This window comes from Panthera uncia, assembly GCF_023721935.1.
Source record: "Panthera uncia isolate 11264 chromosome B3 unlocalized genomic scaffold, Puncia_PCG_1.0 HiC_scaffold_1, whole genome shotgun sequence".
NCBI classification, from domain to species: Eukaryota; Metazoa; Chordata; class Mammalia; order Carnivora; family Felidae; genus Panthera; species Panthera uncia.
This window is the reverse complement of record NW_026057582.1, coordinates 94,360,124-94,368,599: the sequence shown is the minus strand read 5'-3', so window position 1 is coordinate 94,368,599 and position 8,476 is coordinate 94,360,124. Positions and strand designations below refer to the sequence as shown.

Genomic DNA, 8,476 nt, shown 5'->3' with positions numbered 1-8,476 from the left:
CAAAAGCAAAAATAAACTATCGAGTCTGCATCAAAATAAAAGGAAAGTGAAGGAATTCATCAGCATAACAAAAAGGTGAGGTCCACAATAAAAAGGCAATCTACTGAACGGGAGAAGATATTTATAAATATGAAGAGCTCATACAACTCAACACCACAAAAACAAATAATCTGATTAAAAATAGGCAGAAGACCAGGACAGACATTTTTCCAAATACATGGACAACAGAAACATGAAAAGATTTTCAGCATCACTCATCATCAGGGAAATGCAAATCAAAATCACAATGATGCATTAATTCACACCATTCAGAATAGCTAGTATCAAAAAGACAAAGAAATGATAAACGTTGGTGAAGATGTGGAGAAAAGAGGACTCTTGCACACTGTTAGTGGGAATGTAAATTGGTACAGTTACTCTGGAAACTATTATGGAACGTCTTAAAAAAATTAAAAATACAAGTACCATATAAGCCAATAATTCTATTCCTGGGTATTTACCTGAAGAAAACAAAAACACTAATTCAAAAAGATATATGCGCTCCTATATTTACTGCAACATTATTGGATATAGCCAATATATGGAAGCAACCTAAGTGTCCATTGATAGATGAACGGATAAATAAGATGTGATATATATATAATGGAACAGTAGTCAGCCATTAAAAAGAATGAGATCTTGCCGTTCAAATCAACATGAATGGACCTAAAGGGTATTATGCTAAGTGAAGTAAGCCAGACACAGAAAGACAAATATCATATGATTTCACTTACATGTGAAATCTAAAAAACAAAACAAGTCAACAAAAAAACAACAAAAAAGAGAAACACACTCATAAATATAGAGAAAAAACTGGTGGTTACCAAAGGTGAGGAGGGTGGGAGGATGGGTGAAATGGGTGGAGGAGATTAAGAGGTACAAACTTCCAGTTATAAAATAAATAAGTCACAGCACACAGAAAAGTACAACATAGAGAATGTAGTCAATAATATTGTAATACATTTAATTATCATCAGCATTTCATAATGTATGTAACTGTTGAATCACTACATTGTACACCCAATTTTTGGACTAAATATTCAGCACAGTTTTGTGTGGCATAGAAATGCAGATATTAGCTAAGAAAAAGTCCCCTCCTCCCTGAAGCCTTCTCACCGAACTGCTCCCATCTAGTTCCTCTCCTCCCTTCATTCTTCCACTTTGTAGAGATTGTTATAATATCCTCCATAATATAATGTGTTGTTCATCCATGTCTACCCTTTCCAGAGTCTGAAAGGCTAGGACCACATTGAATTATCTGTACCAACTCAGTACTGTACCTAGCACAGGGGATAAATTCAATAAATATTTGCCAAATGAATGACTAATTATAACTAGTTTCCACAGATTTTCCTCAATTTACAATGGGGTTACATCCCAATAAGCCCATTGTCAGTTGAAAATATTGTAAGTCAAAAATGCACTTAATGCACCTAAATTACCAAACATCATAGCTTAGCCTTACCTATCTTAAACATGCTCAGAACACTTACATTAGCCTACAAGTGGGCAACAGCATCTAACACAAAGCCTATTTTATAATAAAATGTTAAATATCTTATGTAATTTAGTGAATACTGAAAGTGAAAAACAGAATGGTTATATGGCTACAGAATGGTTATAAGTGTGTTGGTTGGTTATCTTTGCAATTGCGTGGCTGACTAGGAGCTGTGGCTCACTAACACTGCCCAGAGTCATGAGAGAGTATTATTACTGCATAAAGGTAGCCCATGAAAAGGTCAAAACTCAAAATTTGAGGTACGGTTTCCACTGAACGTGTATCACTTACCTGCTGTCGTAAAGTCGAAAATTTTTAAACTGAACCATCGTAAGTTGGAAACTATATTTAGAATTTAGCAGTATACCTGGCAATTTAGTTAATCATCTCAATTTGAGGAGGTGGGTATTCCTCTCATCCCCATTGTAAAGAGTGGGAGAGAGAGGTTAAATAGTAGCTAAAAACCTGAGTCAGTTTGTACTTGGCTTGATTACAGAGCTTGAATTCTAGCTACCACACCACATGATAACAGATGAATGTTTATCCCTCCCATTGTATGCAAATGAGAAATTTATGCTTCCGTTTGGGGTTAAATAAAAACAGTTTTACAAAATCACTGGGTATACTGGGTTGTGACAGTTATTCAGAGCCTTTGGGGAGACCTAACACAAATTGTAAAATGCATTGAGGCTCTGTTATATTTGTTGAAACTTTTTTGCATTGGCAAAATTCAAAATGTGTAAGCACACACTTTGGATATGCATTAATTTTGTCTTCAGAAAAGTGCATCAATCTGTGGTATCCAAACCCACAAAGATAGTAATAATGTTGTTTTACCATCCAGGCTCTGCAATAAACAAAACTCTTCCTAGCAGCTTCTCTTATTAGCCATATGCCTTTGAACAGCCAATACAATTTCTCTGACCCTCACTTTCCTCCTCTGTAAAGTGGAAATATTAATAGTGCCTTCCTCAGAGGGTTGTTCCAAGGAATAAGTGAGATAACACTTAGGAAAAACTTAGCACATTAACTGGTACATGTTTAGGCGTTTAATCAAAGATGGGCATCTACATGACATCAAAATACCTAAGTATCATTGAATATCTATTCAAAGTAAATAAAAATTAGCAAGGATAATATAGAGAACACAAAAAACATAAAAGAGAAAAAAAATCTGTTCAATAGCACTAAACTGTACATTTAAAAATAACTAGAATGGTAACTTTTATGTTATGTATTTTTTGCCACAATAATAAAAAAAATCTCTCCATTATCCTCAGTGTATATCATAATGAGAAAACAAAAAGTAAAAGAAAACAAACCTTCTATCACTGTAGAAATTTCTAAACTATCTAGAACAATATATACTATTTATTTTCATGAATGTTAAAATTTAATACAGTGAAAATTTTTCATTAGAATATTTTTGTGTGTCAAATAATGATAATATCCAAACAAATTTTTATTGATGTTTCTAGGACTTTTTCACATCTTCTTTATATTCTCAAGAATTAAGTAGGCTCCCACTAAAATTTTTACATATTCTAATATTTAGGATGTTAATTTTTTCAAAGCACATTTTAAAATCACATTTTCTTTGCAACCCTTCTAAATTGATATTTCCCACAATCTGTAACAAAACACAAATCTGAATCTGAGGCGGTGCCTTGCTGAGGGTTTGTTGGTGCCTGTCTAAGAAAGATGGGCTTTCGTGGGCTCAGAAAAAGAAGAGCGGAGCTACAGAGTAAGAGCGTGGCACAGGCAAAAAGCTGGCTGGTTCCAGCCTATGGCTACGGAGTCCCCATTTCATGTGCCCTTCCTGCTTCCCCTCTAACACAGTGAATTGCCACAAAGAGTAGCATTTGCCATCCTGATATTTCTGAGACCTGTCCTTAAGCCTGACATCAGGCCATGTGGGGGATGTTAGAAAGTTCAAGAGAACTTTCAGTTCCTCAGAGGTAAAGGCCAATAGGTTGAGCATGGATAGTTACAGTAAGAAGGGTGGAGGGTAGCCTCCAGGCATGTTGTCTAAGAAAACAGACAGAAAGTATAAGACAGAAAATATAGACTCAGGGTGCCCTCATGACAAGCACTTAGCAATGTCAGTGGCCTTCTTTGGCAGTGTGGCCTATGGGACCAATGGCACCTCTACTTACCCTCTGCCTTCTCTTTTCTTTGCTTTTCAAACATGATGTAGACCTGAATGATAGTGGCTGTTCCACTTCCAATGGGCATTATTTTCAGGAAGCTTGTGATCAGCATGGTGTGAAAGAGTGATGTTGCCACCCATGGTTGGTCAGCCGCAAGGAAATTTGACTCAAGGCCATTGAGTGCCTCATAAAAGAGAAAGAGAATGTGTGTGGCCAGGGGTTGGGGTGGAGGTTGGTCATTACCACCCAGATATGTGGTATCTCCAAACCTGGCTGGTGAGCAGAACTTCCTGGGGAACCCTATACATCCAAAGCCAATATATCAGATTCTCAAGAGATATAGCTCAGAAACCTGTGATTTGAAAAATAACAAAAAACAAAAAACAAGTTCTGATGATGAGCCAGTTTAACAACAACTGGAATGGTATCTACATCCAATTCAATAGGATCATCATAATAAGAGTGAATGTGCTCAAAGGAATGATAGGATTCCTGATGGTACTTCCTAAACATAGCCATTTATTTACCAGTATTATGGGACACATTTTTATTGAGCACCTATGTGTCAGCAATGGCAGTAATGAAAATAAACATAGCCTTTACTCAGACTACTTACCGTAGACTAAAAGAGACACCATGTATTCTCGGGCTCTTGACTTTGTTCTTCTGTATGAGGACATGGAGACAGTATACCCATCCTTTTCTTGAATAAAGTCAAACCAACTGCTTAGCAAAATGTAAATCAAATGGCTTATACCAACTGTATGACAAATGCTAAGTCATACATTTGCTAAGTAATATGGGACATTCAAACATTAAATTACAATACTATATATGATTTAATGGCAATAACCATAATTTGTTAAACACCTACTCTGTGCCAGGCATGGTTAGACATCTTCACATTTAATCTCCAAAATAACGTGGGGCCTGCCTGCCTCCAAAGTTCTTTGCAGTGCTGCTGTTCCCCCTTAACAACCATGTGAGTTGTCTTACATATCCCTGCTGACTGCAGATCCGTCACTCAGTTGCCTTGCAATGTTGGCCAATTTACCTAATTTTTCTGAACCAGTTTTCTCACCTAGAAAACTGGGGAATATACAACTTACTTTGCAGAGTTACTGCAAAGTGAGGTGAAATACTGTTTCTAAGGTATCAAAACAGCTGCTTGATGCATAGCAGGTGCCCAGTCAGTGCTAATTCTTTCAGGTCCCTAACTATTCTCTCCTGTCAGCTGGCACCCATCTTGTGAGATTCATTCACACTAAACAGGAATTGGAACTGAAATTCTCAGTTTCCCAAAGGTTATATATATCCGCCACAGGTGACACATTTATGTAAAGGAGACATGCCACAGATGTAAAGTGCTGGCATCACACAGCATGTGAAAAACACCACATACATGGCCACAGGCATTAGGTGTTGGGAAGTTTGGGGAGGAACAAAGACACTGTGGACTTGGTAGCGTCAAAAGTTCAGACTAACAGTGAGATTTGATGACAGGGGTTTCAGATGCATTTTAAAAAGGGAGAAAGTAGGCAGGTTCTCTTACATCAACCACCTAAGAGTTGTGCTGTGCTATGAAAAGCAACGACTCTCCTTTTCCTCTCTGCCATCTGCCTGGCAGCTGCAAAGTAGCAACCATACGTGAATGCATCGCCATCCATGTTGGCCAGGCATGTCCAAATTGGCAATATCTGCTGAGAGCTCTATATTGCCTGGAACATGGCATCCAGCCTGATGGTCAGGTGCCAAGTGACAAAACCTCTGGGGGAGGAGATGACCCTTTCAACACCTCCTCCAATGAGAAGAAGTCCTGGCAAGCATGTGCCCAGGGAAGTGTTTGTTGATCTGGAACCCACAGTCATTAATAAGTCTACACTGTCACCTACCACCAGCTCTTCTACCCTGAACAGCTCATCACAGGCAAGGAAGATGCTACCAATAACTATGCCTAAGGGCACTTCACCATTGGCAAGGAGATCACTGACCTTGTTTTACACCAAATTTAGAAACTTGCTGATCAGCACACAAGTCTTCAGGGCTACCTGTTTTTTCCATAGTTTTGGAGAGGAACTGGTACTAGGTTCACCTCCCTGCTAATGGAACGTCTCTCTGTCGATTATGACAAGAAGTCCAAGCTCGAGTTCTCCATTTACCCAGCCCGCCTTGTTTCCATAGCTGTTAAGCCCTACAACTCCGTCCTCACTCCCCACACTACCCTGGAGCACTCTGATTGTGCCTTCCTTGTAGACAATGAGGCCATCCATGACATCTGCCATAGAAACCTCAATATTGAACTCCCAACCAACACTAATCTGAATAGGTTGATAGGTCGAATTCTGTCCTCCATCTCTTCTTCCCTCAGAGTTGATGGAGCCCTAAATGTCGACCTGCCAGAAATCCAGATAAAGCTGGTGCCCTACCCTGCATCTACTTCTCTCTAGCCACATATGCCCCTGTCATTTCTGCTGAGAAAGCCTACCATGAACAGCTTTCAATTGCAGAGATCACAAATGCATGCTTTGAGCCAGCCAATCAGATGGTAAAATGTGACCCTTGCCATGGTAAATCCATGGCTTGCTGCCTATTGTACCATGGCAAGGTAGTTCCCAAAGATGTCATGCTGCCATTGCCACCACCAAGGGCAAGTGTGCCATCCACTTTGTGGACTGGTGCCCCATTCACTTAAAAGTTGGCATTAATTACCAGCTTTCCACTGTGGTACCTTGTGGGGACCTGGCCAAAGTATAGTGAGTGAGTTGTGTGCATACTGAGCAAAACCACATCCATTGCTGAGGCCTGGGCTCACTTGGAACACAAGTTTGACCTGATATATGCCAAGCGTGCCTTTTTTCACTGGTATGTGGGTGAGCTAATAGAGGAAGGAGAGTCTTCTAAGGCGAGGAGGAAATGGCTGCACTTGAGAAGGATTATGAGGAGGTTGGTGTGGATTCTGTTGAAGGAGAGATGAAGAAGAAGAATCCTAAAGTTAAAAATGTCACAAAGGTACTGCTTTTATAAGGAAGCTTATTCTGTTTTAAACACTGAAAAGCTGTGGTCTGATCAGTTAATTTGTACGCAGAAGTATATATTCTCACATACAATTACTGACCTATGCTTTAAAACATGACACTTTGTTACAGATTCAAGCTGTCCATTTCTCTTATGGGTTTGAATAAAGTATTCCCTATCTTAAAAAAATAAAAATAAATAGCAAATAAAAAGAAAAGCATGTGAATCAAGATAGACATGGAGGTGAAAAAGCCCAGGTGTGCTCAGGGGTCAATGAGATGCCAGGATGCGGGGGTATAGGATTTGTACAGAGGTTTAAGACAAGCATAGGACTTAAAAGTTCAGACGGGCCAAATTATCAGTGATCTAGAATGCTGGTATAAGGAGACAGGTAATAAGGAGCCATGGTTTCTTGAGCAGTCAACTAACAGGGTGAAAGCTATGGGCTGGGGAATATTTGTCTGGAAGTTATATACCTGATGGAATGGGTGGGGCAAAGTAGAGGTCAATTGCAGGTAGTGGATGTGCCCATATTTAAAGGATTCTCAGCTGGACTCCTTCAACCCTGACTTTATGATTTATTTTAAGTCACCATTTTGGGGTCTGCCTCCATTTATTCCCTATCCTTCATCCAAGCCGAGTATGGCCAAGGCCTTTGTCCTTCAGACTCAAAGTTTTATGATCATCTTCTACTCTTTCCTATCCCGTAGTACCCATATCCATCTAATTGCCATTCACATTGACAACCTCACTCATTCATTTCATTTTAATAGTGTGGTTGGCATCATACCATAAACATATGTCATCTGTGTGCTGGCGTCTCCATCCATGATGCCAATCCCTTCTTCTAGACTTGTGTCATTTATCACCTGGTTGACTTGTGCCTCTTCTATTTGGGAATCTATTTATCAAATATCACTAGCATTCCAGCTAATGAACAACGCACACAGAAATAGACTATTAGTGCCAGATAGAGTGTTAAAAGTCATCTAGTCCAACACTTACAATTTATTAAAGAGGAAACTGAGGCTCTGAAAGGTAAAGTCACTCTAGACAGTAGACGAACATTTTAAATCCAGGTCTGCTGATCTCTGCAGCTGTTCTTAACATTTGTTATATTATCGCCGTAAGTGATTACGGTGTATGACAATTCCACTAGCCAATAAAGCACAAAACCAAGACCTGCAGAGCTAGAAATAGAGTCTAAACTTGCTGCTTAATAAAAATAAGAAATCCTCATTTACATTTACAAGAAGGTAAAATACTCATCAGCCTCCTTCCATTAGAGCCAACAGCCACAACCCAAAGAATCTCACAAAAAGACTAATAACTCAGGGAGTAGGAAACTATCACCCATGGGCCAAACCAGCCAACTGCCTGCTTTTATAAACCATGTCACAGTAGGTGTGGCTTGGATCACAACCACACCCCTTCATTTACATATTGTCTATGGCTGCTTTTGAGCTAAGATGAGAGTTGAAGAGTTGTGACAGAGACTGTATGACCTACAAAACAGAAAATACTTACTTCTTTTTTCTTTTACAAGTTTTCTGAACCCTGGATTAGAACATTTTAGTTTTATGCAAAGCAAAAATGAATTCCATATTTGGGTGAGGGTTTTCTGGGAAAGCTATCCAAGGTGGTAGCTGGCTGGCCTAGAGTTTAGCACCACAACTCATTGTAGTTCTTAATTCCTACATTGGGTCCTAAGTTTTGAGCTCCTTTGATACCAATTCAGCCCAAGTCTTTTTCTACCTGTTCAGGCAGAAGCCCA

The 8,476-nt window shown here is 39.3% G+C and overlaps 1 pseudogene; it reads left to right on the top strand.

Moving 5' to 3' along the window:
- Positions 1-5,267: 5,267 nt before the first annotated feature.
- LOC125910385 (tubulin alpha-1 chain-like) overlaps positions 5,268-8,476 on the top strand; it is a 65,077-nt pseudogene continuing 61,868 nt past the window's right edge.